At 42.2% G+C, this 21,273-nt stretch overlaps 1 long non-coding RNA gene across 1 annotated transcript; it reads left to right on the top strand.

Annotated features, from left to right (window-relative positions):
* The first annotated feature begins 325 nt into the window (after positions 1-325).
* Positions 326-20,605, top strand: LOC119871859. The gene is made up of 2 exons (XR_005359577.1): positions 326-377; positions 20,176-20,605. It is a non-coding gene; the product is annotated as an uncharacterized LOC119871859 (long non-coding RNA).
* Positions 20,606-21,273: the final 668 nt, after the last annotated feature.

Here is a 21,273-nt window from a genome sequence, read left to right as displayed (position 1 = left end):
ACCAGGTCATAAAACAGTGTCTTGAGGATGTCAGTGCCCAACAGATTTTTTAAAGATTTAATAAATGAATGAACCGCACCAAGTTCCACTGTCATGGGGGCACAGCACCAAAGTCTCAAGACAAAAATCACAAGGACCGTTGATGGAACCCAGGTCTTTTCTTTTCTTTTCTTTTCTTTTCTTTTCTTTTCTTTTCTTTTCTTTTCTTTTTTTTTTTTAAGATTGTATTCATTTTTTCATGTGAGAGGCAGAGGGAGAAGCAGGCCTCCTGCGGGGAGCCCGATAGAGGACTTGATCCCAGGACCCCAGGATCACGCCCTGAGATGAAATGAAGGCCGACGCTCAGCCACTGAGCCACCCAAGTGCCCGGAACCCAGGTATTTTTGAAAACTCTGCTTTGCTCTATTTTATTTGTACCTTCAAAGAAATAACATTTTCTTTTACTTACTTTCCTACTGTTTAATTTTCTACTTCTTTAACTTCAACTTTCCTCTTCATTAATTCTGTTATCTTATTAGTTTAATAGTTTATTGAATTATTTTTTTAAGATTTTATTTATTTATTCACAAGAGACAGACAGAGGCAGAGACACAGGCAGAGGGAGAAGCAGGCTCCTGGCAGGGACCCTGATGTAGGACTCGATCCTGAGACTCCAGGATCAGGCCCTGAGCCAAAGGCAGACAACCACTGAGCCACCCAGGCATCCCTAATAGTTTATTGAATTAAATAGTTTCTTTATTTCTATTTTTATTTATTTTTTGGTAATCACGGTATTAATGACTATAAATCTTCCTTTGAGTATGGCTTTAGCTGTGTCTTTAGTGTTTGTTTGTTTGTTTTAAGATTTTTATTTATTCGGGAGGGAGAAGCAGGCACCCAGATACCCTCCTTTAGTGTCTCATATGAAGTGTTTTTTCCTTAAAAATTTCTAGACAGGGACGCCTGGGTGGCTCAGCGTTTGAGTGTCTGCCTTTGGCTCTGGGCATGGTCCTGGGATCCAGGATCAAGTCCCACATGGGGCTCCCCCCATGAAGCCTGCTTCTCCCTCTGCCTATGTCTCTGCCTCTCTGTGTCTCTCATGAATAAATAAAATATTTTTTAAAAAATTCCAGACAACCTGTAGTTTTTTTTCTGTTTTCTTTATTGAAGGCATATATAGTTTATATACAGAAAAATACATGTATTTTAAAAAATTTATTTGAAAGAGAGAGAGAGCTCACAAGCAGGCGGGAGACACAAAGAGAAAAGGAGAAGCAGGCTCCCTGCTCAGTGGGGAGCCCCACAAGAGGACGTATCCCAGGACCCTGAGATCAGGACCTCAGCAGAAGGCAGACCGCCAACCAACAGAGTCACCCAGGTGCCCCAAAATGCACGTTTTTGAAAGCAAAGCTTATGTAACCACCACCAGATCAAAGATAGAACATTTCCAGCCCTCCAGAGAAAACAGAGGATCACTATCCTGACTTCTGTCACATAGGTTAGTTTTACCTATTACTGAGTGTCATTTCAAAACCCACAGCCTGGGCGGCTCAGTGGGTTAAGCACCTGCCTTCTGTTCAGGACATGACCCTAGGGTCCTGGGATCGAACCCCACATGGGGCTCCCTGCTCAGTGAGGAATCTGCTTTTCCCTCTCCCTGTGCCTCTCACCCCTGCTTGTGCTCTCTTTCTCTCTCTCAAATAAATAAAACGTTTTGGGACGCCTGGATGGTTCAGGGGTTGAGTGTCTGCCTTTGGCTCCGGGTGTGATCCGGAGTCCCGGGATCGAGTCCCACGTCAGGCTCCCTGCATAGAGCTTGCTTCTCCCTCTGCCTGTGTCTCTGCCTCTCTCTCTGTGTATCTCTCATGGATAAATAAATATCTTAAAATACATAAATAAAATGTTTTTAAGACTTAAAAATTAAGACAGCTTGTACTCCTTTACGTCTCCCATTATTCACTCAGCATTATGTTCTTGAGAGTCATCCCTGTTTTGTGTATCGATTGTTTTTTTAGTTGCCATGTGATATTTGATTTATAAATACATCACAGTTTATTCTCCTGTTGATGGACATTTGGGTTGTTTCCAGCTTGGGGACAGCTATGAATAAAGCTGCTATTTACAAAAAAAAAAAAAAAAAAAAAAAAAGCTGCTATTTACATTTACTTATGTGTACAAACCTTTTTATAAATTCATCTTGGGATATACATGGGAGTGGAATTGCTGGGTCATGGAGTATGTTTTTATAAGAACTGCCAAACAGTTTTGCATAGTGGTTGTACCATTTTATTATCCACTAGCGATGTAGGAGAATGCCAGGTGGTCCACATCTTCACAACATGAGTATTGTCACTCTTTTTCAACGTAGCCTTTCTGGCACGTGTACCCTGCTATCTCCCTGTGCTATTCTTTGCATGTCCTTGACCTGTAGAGATGCTGAGAACCTTTTCATGTGCTTATTTATCCTTTGGATATCTTTTTCTGTAAAATGTCTGTGGACAGACACTCCTCTGAGAATTAGCCCGTTTTATAACCGAGGTTGTTTGTATATAGGAGTTCTTTTCTTTATGTCTGCATAGGAGTTCTTTGCCATACATATATATTTAGAATATATACTCCTGGTTGTGGCTTTCCTTTTCACTTTAAATATCTTTTGATGAGCAGAGATATTTTTATGTTATGGTTAGTGTTTTTCGTGTCATGTTTTAAATATCTCCCGCCCCAAAGGTCATAAAGATTTTCTCCTATCTTTTCTTCTAGAAGCTTTCATACTTAAGTGTATGATCCATCTCAAATTATGGGCACCTGGGTAGCTCAGTGACTGAGCATCTGCCTTTGGCTCAGGGCGTGATCGCGGGGTCCTGGGATTGAGTCCCACATCAGGTTCCCCACAGGGAGCCTGCTTCTCGCTCTGCCTGTGTCTCTGCCTCTCTCTGTGTGTCTCTCATGAATAAATAAATAAAATCTAAAAAAGGAAGTTAATTTTTGTGTAGAGTGTGAGGCAGAGGCCAGATTCATCTTATTTCCATATAGATATCCAGTTGCTGACCTACTTACCTTTCTTTACACCAAGACCACTCTGCCTTACTTAGCTTATTTAGTCTTGAAATCAGAATAGGCCTTCCAGATTCATACTTCTTTGGGATTGTCTTCACCTTTCTAAGTCCTGTGCATTTCCATATGAAATCAGCTGTTAATTTCTACCAAAAAAGCCCACTTGATACTCTATGCTATGAACTATACTCCTATGAAAATTACTGAATTCCTCAAATATTCCTTACTTTGTTCCTTTCTTTTTTTTTTTTTTTAAGATTTTATTTATTCTTTAATGAGAGACACAGAGAGAGAGGCAGAGACACAGGCAGAAGGAGAAGCAGGCTCCCTGCCGGGAGCCCGATGCTGGGACTTGATCCCAGGACCCCAGGATCATCCTTTCATTTTATTCTTTGACTACCACTCATCTGAGAGGGAGACCAACTAATTTTCCTATTATTCTAATCATTCCTTGACTGAATCAGGTCAACTTCACTCCTTGCATCAGATTATTCCAGACACACACCTTTTTTTTAAATAAAAGATTTTATTAAATAAATAAATAAATAAATAAATAAATAAATAAATAAATAAATAAATAAGATTGTATTTACTTAAGAGAGAGAGAGAGAGAGCAGGGGCAGAGACAGAGGGAGAAAGGTAGACTCTCTGCGGAGCACCAGACCTGAGGAGGGGCTCAATCTTATGACCCTGAGATCATGACCTGAGCCTAAACCTTAAAGTCTGACACTCAACAAACTGAGTCACCCCAGTGCCCCAGGTATACACCTTTTTTTTTTTAAGATTTATTTGAGAAAGGGAGCATGAGGGGGGTGGGCAGGGAAAGAGGGAGAGGGAGACTCTCCACTGAGCAGGGAGCTGGAAGTGGGGCTGGATCCCAAACCCTGAGATCATAACTTGAGCTAAAGGTAGACACTCAATGGACTGAGTCACCTAGCCACCTGGCACACACCTTCTTTTTTTTTTTTTTTTTTTTTTTTTTAGTGGCACACACCTTCTTAATTGTGTCCTTGGGCTAGGCGTGTGCAGTCCCTCTCAATTGTTTTCTCCACTTCGAGCCAACTTAATATTATGATGTCTTTAAAATAAAATCCTAGAGCACCTAGCTAACTCAGTAGGTAGAACAGGTGACTCTTAATCATGGGGTCATGAGTTCAAGTCCCATGTTGGCAGCAGAGTTTACTTGAAAAGTAAATAAATACATGTCTTAATTCATGCTTTTCTTTTTTAAATTGGGCTGTCTTACATCTACTGAAGTGTTTTTACATACATGCACAGCTTCATAACCACCACCCAGATCCAAATATGAAATATTTCCCAGCATCTTAAAACAGTCCTTTGGGTAGCCCCGGCGGCTCAGCGGTTTAGAGCCACCTTCAGCCCAGGGCATGATCCTGGAGACAGGGGATCGAGCCCCACATCAGGCTCCCTGCGTGGACCCTGCTTCTCCCTCTCTCTCTGTCTCTCATGAATAAATAAATAAAATATTAAAACAAAGAAAACAAAACAAACAAAAAAACAGTCCTTTGTCCTCCTTCCCAGTCAATCCTAAGGAAAACCACTACTCTTACTTCACCACCATGATTTTGAACTTCATGTAAATGCATTCAAACAATATGTGCTCATGTGTGACTTCCTTTACTTGGTGTTGTATCTGCGAGTTTCATCCATGTACTCATGGTTCATTCATTTTCCTTGTTATATCATATTCCAGTATATGAATATATGACCCTTTATTTATCCTTTTTGCTATTGAAGGAGATTCTTTAGTGTTTCCAGTTTGGGGCTATTATAATAAGGCTGCTGCGATTTAAAAAAAAATTAGGGGGGGTAATCTCTAGACCCAACATGGGGCCTCAAACTCACAATCCAGAACTCAAGTCACACACTCTTCCAGTTGAGCCAGCCAGGTGCCCCTGCTTTTATTTATTTATTTATTTATTTATTTATTTATTTATTTATTATATTTTTTAAATATTTTATTTATTTATTTGAGAGAGAGCAATCACGAATGGGGCGACGGGCAGAAGGAGAAGCAGACTCCCCGCTGAGCAGGAGCCCGAGGTGGGGCTCGATCCCAGGACCCTGGGATCACGACCTGAGCTGAAGGCAGATTCTTCACCGACTGAGCCACCCAGGCACCCCTTATTTTATATTTTTAAATAATTTTTTTAAACAACCGTTTTATTTTTCTCAAGGTCTCATGATACAGGAGTTGTGGAAGGACTTGGCCAGACAGCTGTCACTTGGCGTCTCTTATACAATTTCACTGGAATGTCCACTGGGGTCAAGTCACCTGATGGCTCAACCAGAATTGACATTAAAGATCACTTCACTCATGTGGCTCACAGTTTTGCTGCCTGATGGCTGAAAGACCAATTGGGCTATCACATGGAGCACACAGCCTCTCAATATGGCTTGGGCTTCTTCATAACATGGTAGCCTCAGAGAATTCAGATTTTTTTTTTATACTTGGCAACCCAGAGCTCTAAAAGTAAGAGACCTATTGTACAAGGTTGAAACTACCAGGGTGGGGTGTGTGTGTGTGTGTGTGTGTGTGTGTGTGTATTTGTATTTTTATATCAAAAAAAGAAAAACAGGCATCTTGGTGGCGCAGCGGTTTAGCGCCGCCTGCAGCCTGGGGTGTGATGCGAGAGCCCGGGGATCGAGTCCCACGTCAGGTTCCCTGCGTGGAGCCTGCTTCTCCCTCTGTGTGTGTCTCTGCCTCTCTCTCTTTCTCTGTGTCTCTATGAATAAATAAATAAAATCTTAAAAAAAAAAGAAAAGAAAAGAAAAGCCCGCTAGGTTTTGGGGTTGAAGTTCCATTGAATCTATAGATCAACATGGAAAGAACTGATTACTTAAAAATTCTGTCTTCCAATCCATAAATATGCTTCTCCATTTATGAAGTCGTACTTAATTTTTGTCAACAGTGTCTTGTAGTAAACTTTTTTTTATTTAAAGATTTTATTTATTTATTCATGAAAGACACAAAGAAAGAGGTAAAGACATAGGCAGTAGGTTCCCTGCAGGGAGCCCCATCCAGGACTCATCCCAGGTTTCCAGATCATGACCTGAGCCAAAGGCAGACACTCAACCACTGAGCCACCCAGGCGTCCCTCTTGAAGTAAATTTAATACATTTTTTGCTAATTGTATTCCTAAGTATTTTGATACTATTATAAATGGTCTTTGAAGATTTTATTCTCTGTTTGTTGCTAATATATAGAAAACAATTGGTTTTTGGTATACTGACCTTGTATCCACTGACTGCAAAATTCACTTATTTGTCCTAATAATTTTTATTTCCTCTTTGATCTGAGAAATTATTTCTTAATTCCCAAGCAAGATTTTAGAAAGCCATTCTGTGGTTGCTAAAGTTTCTGAATTATAGAATCTCCTGGGCTTTTTAAATTTATCATCATTTTCTTTATGGCCAGGTATATAACTGATTTGTATGGACATAAAGAGTACATGTATTCTCTGTAGATTAGAGAGCACTTTTTGTGTTAAATCAGGCTTACAAACTCTATTATACAATTCCTCCATGATTTGCTTTTTTGCCAAGCTAAATTAAATTCAGCTGAATTGTAAAAATGAATATTATTTATTCATTTATCCATGTTTGGTACGTGAACATCTATGACTCTTAGGTTGTCTTTACAGATTGTATATCATTATTTTTTTAAGATTTTATTTATTTATTCATGAGAGGCACAGGGAGAGAGAGAGAGAGAGAGAGAGAGAGAGAGAGAGGCAGAGACACAGGCAGAGGGAGAAGCAGGCTCCAGGCAGGAAGCCCGATGCGGGACTCGATCCCAGGACCCAGGGATCACGCCCTGAGACAAAGGCAAACGCTCAACCACTAAGCCACCCAGGCATCCCTTTTTTAACACTTTTAAGTGCAAATCATTAACAGGTGGATTTGTAACAACTCAATCCATTTGTTGTCTTTGGTTTTTTTAAATAGAATTGGGCTCTTTTACACTTAGTAAGCTGGAATCTGTGCTTTAGTCTATCTGTGAATTTATATTCGATTTAAACCTTATCTTACCTTGTTGTTGATTCTTTTTCTTTGCATTGTCTTGGAAAATTTTCTCTTCTTTCCCTATTTGCCCTCCTTTTAGTTTGGCAGTTCTAATGTTTGTCTGCACAATGCTAGTGTTTCCCTCTCCTTACATAGTGGTTATGATGAAACCTGTATTCCTCTAGTAGTATTTCAAAATTTATCAATGAACATACCTCCCAAAACATTTTACCTACTCATACCCCACCTCTTCACCTAGATTAAAAGTTTAGGGGCATCTGGTTAGCTCAGTCAGTAGAGCATGCAACTCTTGATCTTGTGGTAGTGAGTTTGAGCCCTGTGTTGGGTGTAGGGATTACTTACTTGAGAGAGAGAGACAGAGATAGCGTGAGACAGCATGTGTAGGGAGAGGGAGAAGCAGGCTGCCCACAGAGCAGGGAGCCCAATGTGGGGCTTCATCCCAGGATCCTGGGATCATGACCTGAACTGAAAGCAGATGTTTAACCAACTGAGCCACCCAGGCGTCCCAATAAATAAATCTTTAAAAGAAGTTTAGAAATTGCAATTTTACTTCCTCACTTTCCCATCTACTTTCATGCTCAACTCCTCTTAAGTGTATCATCTACATGAAAAATCCTTACTGAACATTTACACCATTATTCCTTATTTCATTAATATCATAACCACAGCATCAGCTCTAGGAGTTGCTGCTGAGCCTGGCACTCAAAATATTTGTTGAATGAATAAATTATCCATTAGAGAAATAATAATAAAAAATTTTTTAAGAAAAAATATAGGGTGCCTGGGTAGCTAAGTCAGCTAAGCATCTACCTTTGGCTCAGGTCATGATCCCAGGGTCCTGGGATCGAGCCCCACATCAGACTCCCTGCTCAGTGGGGAGTCTGCTTCTCCCTCTGCCCTTTGCTTATGCTTGCTCTCAATATTTCTCTCTCAAAAAAATAAAATCTGTAAAGAAAATTTTAAAAAAGAAAAAAAATATATAGAAAAATAGGATGCATGGTGGCTTCTCCCTCTGCCTGTGGCTCCCCCTGCTTGTTCTCTCTATTTCTCTCTCTTTCTCTCTCTCTCTCTCTCTCTCTGTCTCTCAAATATAGAAATATATATGTAGAAATATATATGTAGGGATGCCTGGGTGGCTCAGTGGTTAAGCATCTGCCTTAGGCTCAAGGCATGGTCTCTGAGTCCCCAGGAACAAGTCCCACATGGAATCCCAAATCAGGCTCCCCGCAGGGAGTCTACTTCTCCCTATGCTTGTGTCTCTGCCTTTCTCTGTGTCTCTCATGAATAGATAACTAAAATCTTGAAAAAAATATATATGTAGAAATATATATGTAGAAAAACAGAAGTCAAAAAGAAAAAGAACTGTATTTATTACAAAATTAATTATTCACAAGTACTATACTCTTCATCTGCCCAATATTGACATCTCTTTTCTAATATAATTATCATTGATTAGAGAACTTTGAGTATTTTCCTCAGCTAGCATCCATGGGCAATATATTGAGCCCTTGAGTATCTAAGATTATCTTTCTTTCGTCCCAAAAGATGGGACATTTGGTCCGGGAATAGGATTCTTGGCTCTGAGTTGCAGTTTATCTTCCATTTGTAGATATTATTTCACTATCTTCCCATTTCCGGTGCAACAAATGAGACTTCTCATGCTAGTTTCATTTGCCTGCCTTTTTTTTTTTTTTTTTTTTTTTTGAGAGTGAGCAGGGGTGTGGAGGAGAAGAGGGAGAGGGAAAGAGAATTTTTTAAATCTATGTACTTTTAAAAAGATTTTACTTATTTATTTGAGAGAGAGAGAGAGCATGAGCAAGGTGGGAGCCTGACAAGGGGTTCAGTCCCAGGACCCGAAGATCATGACCTGAGCTGAAGGCAGACAACCAACTGAACCACCCAGGTTTTCCAGGAGAGAGATAATCTTAAGCAGGCCCTATGCCCAGCTCAGACTCAGACACAGAACTCAATCTCAGGACCCTGAGACCATGACCTGAGCCAAAATAAAAAATCACTTAACAGACTAGCCACCCAGGTGCCCCTGCTTTCCTTTTTAAAAATAGCTTCTTCCTTCAGTGTGAAAACTTGTACACTTCTCCTGTTACCCACGAAGTTCAGGAATTTTGCCAGGATGTGTGCATGTGTATACCTCTATTATTATTATTATTATTATTATTATTATTATTATTATTATTTTGTCTAGGTGTCAATAAGATAAACGGCAAAGTTTATTAAGCCTGATAAAGGGAAAAAAAGAAAACAAAATACACATTTATATATTAGAAATTAAGAAGTACAACCACAGAAACAACTCAAAGACTTATCACAGGATCTTAAATGCTCTCTTAAGTGCTCTATTTTTAAAATTTTTTAAAAGATTTTATTTTTTTAAGATTTTATTTATTTATTCACGAGAGACACAGAGAGAGGCAGAGACACAGGCAGAGGGAGAAGCAGGCTCCATGCAGGGAGTCCGATGCAGGCTTTGATCCCAGGACACCGGGATCAAGCCCTGAGCAGAAGGCAGACGCTCAACCACTGAGCCACCCGGGTGCCCCCAAACGGTAAATCTTATGTATATTTTACTGCAATAAAAACATTCTTCCTAGATTTTTAAAGCCCGAGTAAAAATATAGTGAAGAACTCAGAATTTTCATATGGTGGAGAGATAATATGACAGCAAATTCACAGTACAAAAGCACATCTGTGAAAACCAAAAGCGGGCATTTTTGTGCCTAGAGTAGTCAAATTCCTAGACTCAGAAAGCAGAACGGTGGTTGCTAGGAAATAAGGACAGAGTTTCAGCTGGGGAGGATAGAAGGAGTTTTGGAGATGAACGGTGGTGATGGTTTCACAACAATGTGAATGAATGTTCTTAATGCCACTGAACTGCACACTTCAAAATGGCTAAAATGATAGAAATCTATGTTCCATATATTTTACAATAATTTTTATTTTTAAGATTTACTGATTCATGAGAGACACAGAGAGAGGCAGAGACACAGGCAGAGGGAGAAGCAGGCTCCATGCAGGGAGCCTGATGCGGGACTTGATCCCAGGACCCTGGGATCATGACCTGAGCCGAAGGCAGACGCTCAACCACTGAGCCACCCGGGTGCCCCTTTTACCATAATTTTTAAAAAGTTGCTTTAAGTGGGCATTTTTCATTCTAGCTTAAGCCCTCTAACATAAACATGATGAAGTCTCTGGTGACTCAGGATGTGGAGAAATAGATCCAGGATGTTATGTGCTCGCAGAAGAAAACATGCAACATGCAGCTCCAAGGGGAAACCTAAATAACCCCAGGCAAATTTGTACAAGATTTTAAGAGAAAGGAAGAGAGAGAGAGAGAAAAAAAAAAGACAAGACAAGACAAGACAAGAAATCCTGAGGCCCTGGGTGGCTCAGTCAGTTACGTGTCTGCCTTTAGCTCAGGTCATGATCTCAGGGTCCTGGGATCCAGTCCCAAGTCGGGCTCCCTGTTCAGCAGGGAGTCTGCTTCCCCATCTCTTTCTGCATACACCCTCCACCCCGCTCCTGCTCTCTCTATATATATATAAAATAAACAGATACAAATCTTTAAAAAATAAAAGTAATAAAAATAAATAAACAGAACCTGAAAATAGTATACTGTGTTGGATTTGCTTTTTTTCTAAAGCATAAGTTCCCATGATTTGGGACAGTATATAGGGAAGCCTAAGAGAGTAAATACTGGCACCCTCCTATGCAAACGTGCTTTTCAGGCATGATTTGTCCATGACTGAGCTTACCTTGTAGCACCTGGTACTGCTCCCCAGCCCACAGAATTCTGTATCCCTTAGCTCCTGGGAGTGTGCAGGATCCACATTGGCCACCAGGGAGCAGGAGTCCCTGTGTGGTACAGACCAGGCAGGAGGTGCCATGAGGAGCTAATGCTCTTGAGGGCACCATTTTGTACCCTCAGGCTTCCGAGGCCGGCAGAAACTCCAGCTACCCTCAAGTAGGAAAAGCATTTGGCAGAGATTAGGGTGGACTGGCCACACTGTCCTCTCCCAGCCCCTAGGAGGAGCACCCACATCTCTCAGCTTGTGTGATAGACCTGATTTCTTTCACTGCTGATACTCATCTCAATATCTACATTCCTCCTACCAACGAGCCAGTGGTAAATTCTGTTTCCTGAGCATTTCCAGGGATACCACTAACTTTTGTGTAAACTAAAAAAAGAGGACTCTTCTGGATGGACACAAGGTAGCAGCAGGCAAAGGATTTGGCAAGCTGACTGATGGCTGAGTTAGAAAAAGATCCCCCTGCTGGGGCGCCTGGGTGGCTCAGTGGTTGAGCGTCTGCCTTCAGCTCAGGGTGTTATCCCGGGGTCCTGGGTTCAAGGCTCTCATTGGGCTCCCCACAGGGAGTCTGCTTCTCCCTCTGCCTCTGTCTCTGCCCTTCTCTGTGTGTCTCTCATGAATAAATAAATAATCTAAAAAAGAAAAGAAAAGAAAGAGATCCCCTCTTCCTGAGCAGCCCTGTGTGGTGGGCTTCAGTGCCTATTGAGTACCAGGCACTGTGCTGATGAAGGAGAACTTCAGCTGCCTGCATTCTGACCTCAGACTTGCTAGTTGGGTGCTTCTGTAAAGCTTGACTCTTAGCTCAGGCGGAAACCCCTAAGGGCAAAGCATCCCCCCCACTCTGCCCCTCCAAGGGAACCAAAAACTACTCCCTCCAGCAATAAGGACTATCTTGAGCCAGCAAGACCATGGCCATGACTGACACAAAGGCAATGGTCCATGATTTGACTTCCACTGCCCACCTGCACCCCACATTTTCTTTTATAAACCTGGAAGTAGGGATCCCTGGGTGGCTCAGCAGTTTAGCGCCTCCCTTCAGCCCAGGGTGTGATCCTGGAGTTCCAGGATTGAGTCCGGCATCAGGCTCCCTGCGTGGAGCCTGCTTCTCCCTCTGCCTGTGTCTCTGCCTCTCTCTGTGTGTGTGTGTCTCTCATGAATACATAAAATCTTTAAAAAAATAAAAAATAAAATAAATAAAAATAAATAAACCTGGAAGTATTTTCAGCACTTTGGAGACAGTCTTGAGGGGCTAGTCCTCTGGCTTCCTGGTGTTTGCCTCACTGAACAAAACCCCTTTCTTGTTTTACCATGATTTATCTCTCTGCCTTTGGATTTTGTCAGTGGCTAGTGGCCCAACCTGATCTGTTTGGGACCCAAGGAGCCAGGTGCTCTTGTACCCCTATACCTCCCCATATGCTGAGAGGCTCTTTGCACATGTTGTCTCCTCTTGTCTCATACATAATCAAGGCAGACACTGACTACTATTGTCCATGTTTTTCTGATAAGAAACTGAGTGTGAGGGCAGCCTGGGTGGCTCAGCGGTTTACCGCCGCCTACAGCCCAGGGCCTGATCCTGGAGACCCGGGATCGAGTCCCACGTCAGGGTCCCTGCATGGAGCCTGCTTCACCCTCTGCTTCTGTCTCTGCCTCTTTCTCTGTGTCTCTCATGCATAAATAAATAAAATCTTAAAAAAAAAAAAAAAAGAAAGAAAGAAACTGAGTGTGAGGGCCAGCTGCACATAGCTAGGAGGTAGAGCTCTGCCAAAGGGAAGGACTATGACCTTGGTTGCCTTGAGCTTCTTCCCTCATCCATTTGCAGTCACTGGAACCCCACACACACACCCCACCCCCTTCCCGTATCGCAAAAGCCTCCCAAAGGAACTCTCAGCTTCCCCCACTCCCGGTCTGCTCCCTCACTGCAGTAAGACTGATTTTCAAAACTCTTTATTGTTATGCACATAATGTCTATGTAGCATTCAGTTAATAATAATAAAAAGGAAAGCCTGGGTGGCTCAGTGGTTGAACATCTGACTTTGTCTCAGGTCGTGATCCCAGGGTCCTAGGATTGAGTCCTGCATCAGGTTCCCTGTTCTATCTCTCATGAATAAATAAAACTTAAAAAAAAAAGAAAAATAATAAAAAGAATGACCAATTAGGTTAAAGAATGGAGCTTTATCAATTTCTCTGCTGTTGCCTCTCATCCCCTTATATCCTGGCCCCTGATTTATTTATTTATTTATTTATTTATTTATTTATTTATTTATTTATTTATTTATTATAGTCACACAGAGAGAGAGGCAGAGACACAGGCAGAGGGAGAAGCAGACTCCATGCACCGGGAGCCCGATGTGGGATTCGATCCCGGGTGTCCAGGATCGCGCCCTGGGCCAAAGGCAGGCGCTAAACCGCTGCGCCACCCAGGGATCCCCTCATCTTTTTTTAAATCTCTATACCCAATATGGGCTCACACTCACTGCGTTAATCTTCATCACACATATATACACATATGTGTTTTGTGTCTTTTGTTTCTTAAGATTTTATTTATTTATTCATGAGTGACACAGAAAGAGGGGCAGGGACATAAGCAGAGGGAGAAGCAGGCTCCCTTCAGGGAGCCCAATGCAGGAATCGATCCCAGGATCCTGGGATCACGACCTGAGACAGTCAGATGCTCAGTGGCTGAGCTCCCCAGTTGCCCCATTTTCTCCCAGTCCTGCCTCAGGACAATGCAGATATGGTCTATATTGTTTACTTCCTTATTCTCCAGCATCTAGAACAGTGTCTGGCCCCTGAAGATTTTATATTATCTTTTGAAAAATAATTTCTTCTATGAAACAATCGCCTTTGTGACATGTTAATAAAAGATTTCCCTCTCTTTACTTATTTCCCTCTCAGGGAGCCCAATGTGGGACTCGATCACAGGACCCTGGGATCACGCCCTGAGCCAACGGCAGACGCTCAATCACTGAGGCACCCAGGTGCCCCAGTCTAGGGCTTTTTTTTTTTTTTTTTAAAGATTTTATTTATTTATTCATGATAGTCACAGAGAGAGAGAGAGAGGCAGAGACACAACAGGCAGAGGGAGAAGCAGGCTCCATGCACCGGGAGCCCGACGTGGGATTCGATCCCGGGTCTCCAGGATCGCGCCCTGGGCCAAAGGCAGGCGCCAAACCGCTGCGCCACCCAGGGATCCCCAGTCTAGGGCTTTTTAATGGGCTTGTTGGCAGGCTGTTTTAATCTGATTACCCCTCCCTGTGCCTGTCACCCAGTGAGGTTTTTGTCACATGGGAATGGGTGGAGGCTCCTTCCAGAGTGGTATAAATCCTTTTAAGGGTGGTTTCCTCTTAGGGTGGGGGTGGGGAAATCCTTGGCCCTGCCTGCCTTTCCTCTAACTATCCTTCAATAGGTGACTATAATTAAAGCTAATAAATAGGGGGGCAGCCAGGATGGCTCAGCGGTTTAGCGCCTCCTTCAGCTCATCGTGTGATCCTGGAGACCCGGGATCCAGTCCCACATCGGGCTCCCTGCATGGAGCCTGCTTCTGCGTCTGCCTGTGTCTCTGCCTCTCTCCCTCTCTTGTGTCTCTCATGAGGTGCTGGGTGGTTCAGTTGGTTCTGTGTCTGCTTTCCACTCAGGTCATGGTCCCGGGGTGGAGCCCTCAGTCAGCCTCCCTATCCGGGGGGGCCTGCTTGTGCTTCTGTCTCTCAAAAATAAATAAACAAAATCTTAAAAAATAAAAGGAAAGATTTCTGGACTCCTTTCTGTCACATCCATCTATTATCTCTATCCTTATGCCAACAACCCAGTCTTGATTACTGTGTGTTTATAGTGAGCTTGGTGCCAGGTTAAGTACTCTGACTCTGTTCATTTTTCCCCCAAAGAATAGCTGTGGCTCTTCTAGGTCCTTTGGGTTTCCAAATAAACTTTAGGGTCATCTTATCAATTCCTAACTTTTAAAAGCCTGCTGGGATTGCCCTGAATCTCTAGATACATTTGGGGAAAATTGTCATCTTAACAACATTGACTACTTCAATTTTTAAACATAGTATGTGTCTCCATTTGGGCAAATTAATAGATTTTTTAAAAAATTTATTCTGACTCTGGCTTGTTTAGGGCCTGAGGAGTATGGTTTACTGGGCCATAACCATTCCTGTTTTCAGTCCTCACGTCAATAGATGTCTAAAATTAAAGTTTGATTTTGTTATTTAATTTTTTTTTTTAAGCCAGTTTCCTTTTCCTCTGAAATCACCTTCTTGGTTCTTAGTTTGCAGTTTCTTGGGAGCATTCTGGGGGGCCTGAACCCCCACTGGTCCCCTTAATGACCAGCCTTCTTTATATTCGTGGAAGCTTCCCCCAGACTCCTATGGACTCCTGCTTCTCTGCTCCACATTAACTCTTCAGACAGGAACCAAAGATTTTTATGTCCCCAGTACTGTGGACAGAGTATGGACCGTGAGCCAAGGGCAGGCCACTCCTAAGATAGACCACAAGGGCATGTAGATTGTTTCGTGTAGAAAACAATCAAGGCCCCAAAGACCCAGGAAGAAACTTTTACCTACCCCTGCCCTACCCGCAAATGCCTAAAAAGGATTTAGATAGCTGACCAGTACCAGGGAGAGAGCAATTAAACAGATTTCTTGTATCTAAGAGACTTACCGCAAAGGGCAAACTCTGTTTTCCAAACTTACCTCACCTTCCTGCTAAAGGCCTTCCTCTCCTTTGCACCCCCCCACTCACCCCAACTCCCTGAGCTCAGGATGACGGATACTCCACATTTTGCCTGACAGTCTTGGGAATTTCATGTTTGTATGGATTCTCTGTATGTACAAAATTAGATTTGATTTTCTCCTGTTAATCTGGCTCATGTTGAGCAGCCCCAGTGGCGCAGCGGTTTAGCGCCGCCTGCAGCCCAGGGTGTGATTCTGGAGATCCAGGATCGAGTCCCGCATCGCTCCCTGCATGGGGCCTGCTTCTCCCTCTGCCTGTGTCTCTACCTGCCCCTCTCTCTCTCTCTCTGAATGAATAAATAAATAAACCTTTAAAAAAAAAATCTGGCTCATGTTAATTTTTTAGTTCAGGGGCACCTGGGTGGCTCAGTGGTTGAGCGTCTGCCTTCAGCTCAGGGCCTGATCCCAGGGTTCAGGGATTGAGTCCCGCATCAGGCTCCCCACAGGGAGCCTGCTTCTGCCTCTGCCTTTGTCTCTGCCTCTCTATCTGTGGCTCTCATGAATAAATAAAATCTTTAAAAAAATTTATGAATTGAATAAATACAGATATTGATAAGTGGTCCGAAGGCAATAAAATAATACTGCAGTGTAGTGTGACAGCATAGGGGTCAGAGCAGGTCTGAGCTGAAACCTGTAGGTGAGAAAGAGGTAAGTGTAGTCCAAACACAAGGAATAGCACAGGCCCTGACATGAGCATGAGCTTGGTGAGTCTGCCAGATGGATGGATGGAAGGAAGGAAGGAAGGTTGGTTGGTTGGTTGTCATGGCAGGATTCGTGACGGAAGGGGAATTTGAGAGGGAGGTACACATTGACCATGTTGGGCCTGTTGGCCGTGTTAGGGAATCTGGATTTTGCTCTAGATATATCAGAAAGCAGAGAAGTGACAGGCTGTGAGTGATGCAATTGAAATTCCTGGATTCTCCAGCAAAGGAATACGCCCACTCTGATTTTACTGTGCTTGTTGGCTTGAGGCTGGGAGGCCTGAATGCCGAAAAGGCATAGAAAAACCATCTCCTGAATGTCTAGGGAATCCAACAATGGTGAGATGGGGGAGGCCTCCCAATAAACGATTTGACCTCAAAGCTTGTGGCTACCTATATGGATAATCAGCCTGCTCTGGAGCTAGGAAGTGTGAACTTGACCTTGACATCCGAGTGAATCCAACTCAACAGTCGGCCCAAGGAAAACTTCCCCCATTCCTACCAGCTGCGGCTGGTACATCCTTTATGTCACTCCTGTTTCTTATAAGCTCCTCTATTGTAGTGTTTCTCGTATGGTATTAGGGTCATTTACATGTTTTCTATTTAACTGGATGATAAGCTACCTGAGGACAGACACCGAGTTGTTCAAACCTGCTGTATGCTGGGGACACAGATGACAGGTTGGGCAAGTATCTGGGGGGTGGGAGGGGTACAATAGAAGACAATCTTAAATGCTAGGAAATTTGGATTTGTTCCTGGTGCAATTCTTTGCTGTCCCATCTTTACAAAGACTGCTTTTGACAGAGCATTGATCATGGATTGACCAGAGGGCATGTGGCCCAGCTTTGTCCAGATATATTTCCCTTGTTCCAAGCCACACCATCTGAGACTTTGGACCAGCTGGGTTGGACCCTCCCAGATCAGTGGGGCACAAGTCTATATCAAGGGTCAGCATAGGTAACAACTCTAATAAAATTCTTTTTTCCTTTCCAGTTGAGATATAATTGACAAATAACTGTGTAAGCTTAAGGTATACAACTTGATGACTTAACGATGATTAAGATGATGTAAGATCTACTCTCAGCCACTTCCAAGGGTGGAATAGAGTATTGTTAACTCTACTCAACATGCTCCACATTAGAACCCCAGAACTTATTCATCTTAGCGTAGCAAAATTCTGGATTTTCTCCACTGGAAGGATACAATGCAAAGCTTTATCCATTCTTTACAGACTATACTCTGTAAGAACTTATACAAAACATTAGTCTCAGAACAAGTTCTGTTTCTATTGAAAAAATCAATTTGTATCTTAGGGACAGTGTGATATATGCCTAATCATGTTTTCCTCTTTGCTTTGGCCACTTAGGAACCTTAGCACTGGATTTGTAGCCTTTATCTAGTAACCATAAAAGACCACTGGACACAATCAGCAAAGAGATTAAGAGGGCTCTGGAGTCAGGCAAACCTGGGTTAAAATCTCGCTCTGCCATTTCTTAGCCACGTGACTATAGATCACTCACCTATTTTTCCCCAAGTGTTTTTTTAAAAGATTTTATTTATTCATGAGAGACACACAGAGAGAGACACACAGAGAGAGACACACAGAGACAGAGACATATGCAGAGGGAGAAGCAGGCTCCATGCAAGGAACCTGATTTGGGACTCGATCCTGGGACTCAGGGATCACCCCCTGAGCCAAAGTCAGACGCTCAACTGCTGCTGAGACACACAGGTGTCCCTTCCCAAGTATTTAAAAACAGGCATAATCACAGTATTTTGTTTGTAAGATTAAGGGATACAGTGCTAAGCACAGGGCCTGGTGCAACAGTTAACAAAACTGTAATCATTTTCACTTTATGGTAAGTGATGGAGTTTTGGAATATAGGTCTGGAACCGACAACCAAGAAAGAATTCTTCATACGTCTTTGGTGCAAAATGGTGGTTTTATGAAAGCATGGGAATGTGACCAGGGGGCAGGAAGAGCTGCAGCCCCAGGCCTGTCAGAGGCAGCTGATTATATACCTGGGAGTTGGGAGGAGTTTGGGGATGGCGTACTCTCTAAGGAAATTTGGAATCAACCAGGACCTTGAGGAGGGCTAGATATTGTTGGGGAAAGGTCATTTATTACCATCTAATAAAACCTGAATCATGAGACCCTTCAGATGGGCCACGTGCTTGGGGGATGTCAACACGTATCTTGGGTGGTAGAGATAGAGGAAACTTCTAAAGGAATTTTTATATGTTAAAATAGACTTACAGGATCCTCGGGGTCTGGCTAAGATTGCCTTTTGCCCTTAGTGAAGTATTAACATCAAGGCAATTGAGTCCAAAGAGGAATGTCACTCTGCCTGTTTCAAAGACTTGTCAATATGCTTTGTCCTCAGCTAGTCCTCTGTTCCCCCATCAGCAAGCAGCTCTGTGTGCTCAAAGATGCAGAAACACACACACACACACACACACACACACACACACACGTTTTCCACCTCAAATGTGTAAATTACTTTGATTTTGATCAGCTATTTTTTTAATCTGCTATATATACCCTTTTGCTAGAGGTGGCATAGATGAGAATCTCCAGAAAACTTAACCATAGTGCTGATTAAATCTGCATATGGGAGGGTCTCCCTCTCAACACACACACAGCATAGCAAGGGAGCATTTCTTACATGTCTCACAGGATTAAGAAAACATGAAAAGCAGAATGTCCTGCTTTAGGTATTAATTACTTAGGGTGACCCTTGGTCATAGTTCGTTCATTACTATTAATGTCTTCTGATCTCCTCTGACAACAGACCTGTTGGGATTCAAAGGGCAGTTCTTAATTCCAAAGTAATTAAGAAACCTGTTCATTAGCTTCCTTTGGGGGTCAAATAAATTCAAACAGAGAGGATCTGTAAGGGTGACACCAATTCATCTGGTACATTAATATAATTTAATAAGTCTGAAACTGGGTAAATACATCTTTATATGTTATAAAAGGAAACTAACATTTATCTCTCAAGAACCATTTTTAAACTTTTCTTACTGCTAGGATCAGTTTCCTTTCACTTCCTGAGATACCTTTATGCTCATCAAGGATTTACCTCAGCTATCTCAGGGATTGCTTTGCCAGATGTTTGCTTAACTTTTTTTATAGCCTTATTGAGGCATAAGTAATGCAGGATAAGTTGCACATATTAAAAGTATTTAAGTCTGTAAGTTTGGATATATGCCTATACCCATGAGACAGTCACCAAAATCAAAATAGTAAACATTTCCCTCACCCCTCAAGAGTTTCTCCTGCCTTCGATAACCCATCCCACCTCGTTCCTTCTTCCTGCCTCCATCCCCAAGAGCCCAGTGATCTCCTTTCTCTCTTGATTAGTTTGTATTTTTCTAGAATTATCTTGAGATTCATCCATCCATTCATCCATTGTGGCTCGATGGTTCATTTCTTTTTATTTCTGAGTAGTATTCCATTGTATGGATATACTACATTTTTTCTAATCACATGGACATACATAATTGTGTTTCTCCATACTGTCTGGGAAAAAAACAAACAAAAAAACACTAAACCTACGGCCCACTTCTAGCATTAGGACAGACTTTTTTTTTTTTTTTTTTTTTTTGCATTAGGACAGACTTTAATGCCAACATTTTCTATACTCATCTCACTCCTAACTTCATTTTCTCTTCTTTCTTCTCCTGTTTGTTGTAAGTTCCCAAATTCTCTTATCTTTTATTTTTGTTATGTACATTTAAGTCAGTCATCTTGGATCTTTTCTGAAACAAGGATCAAGTACAACTAAACAATGCTCAGTTATTATTTGATTTTTATCAATTCTTTCCTCCTGTTTTCTTTAGGGATGCTGGATTTTGTTGACTTGGTCTACTTACAGATCCTCATCATATCCTGCTTGGACAGCTGCCACCATCTCTGGAATTCTGATCTCTAAACTCATCTCTCTTCTATTCACCTCCTATGATGTCACCAGGTTATCATTCTACAGCAGAAATCTGATCATGTCATTCCCACGCAAAACACCTACCCAAAGGATCTAAAAGTCCTTGGCATAATAAGGCAAGTCGTTAGTCATTCATCTTTCAACAAATATTTACTGGGCGCTGATTATGTATCAAGCTCTATGCTAGCTGGCTAAGTGTGAAAAGTATGGTGACAAACTGGAGAGATGTGCCCTGTACCTTCATGGAATTTATATTCTAGTAGGGAGACAAATAAACAACCACATAAGCAATATAATTATGACTTGGATAAACATGAAATTGTTATTAAGTAACTAGAGTGTTGTGATTGAGTTCTGGGAGCAGGGGTGGATGTCAGAGAAGGCCCTTCTGAGGAGGTGACATTTACACTGCTTAAATTACGACAAAGAAATGGCCATGGGAAGAGTTCTAGGCAAGGGAAACATAAAGTGCAAAGGTCCAAAAGTGGGAAAAAGCTTGGATGGCCAGTATGGCAGAAGATAGTAAGGTTGCTGGACAGTTGAGCTCTACTTGCTTCTCCGGCCTCATTTTTGAAAACTCAGACCCACATCTAGGCATCCTAAATCCCAAACATGTACAGCTACCCCTACTATATCCTCAACACACCATGCCTTCTCATTTTTCACCTGCTCCCTCCCAATCATCCTACTCCTGGTGATTGGGCTTCTAAATAATACCTCCAACGACACCCTTGGGTTCCTCTCTTCCCCTCCTCCAGGCACTAGACTGCTCCTTCCTCCTCTATGCCTCCACAGAAGTCTATATGTACCCCCCCCCTTTTTTTACATAGTTAGCATTTATTGAGTATTTTCTATATGCCAGGCACTGTTCTAAGCACTTTACCTGTATACTTGGCTTTATGAGGCAGGTCCATTTAAAATCCTCAAAATTTCTATGAGCTAGAAAGTATTACTATCTCTACCATATAGATGAAGAAATGGAGTCCCAGAGAAATTA

The sequence above is a fragment of the Canis lupus genome, chromosome 5, assembly GCF_011100685.1.
Source record: "Canis lupus familiaris isolate Mischka breed German Shepherd chromosome 5, alternate assembly UU_Cfam_GSD_1.0, whole genome shotgun sequence".
Classification (NCBI taxonomy): domain Eukaryota; kingdom Metazoa; phylum Chordata; class Mammalia; order Carnivora; family Canidae; genus Canis; species Canis lupus.
The sequence above is the reverse complement of the archived record's forward strand: the minus strand, read 5'-3'. Positions and strand labels throughout refer to the sequence as shown.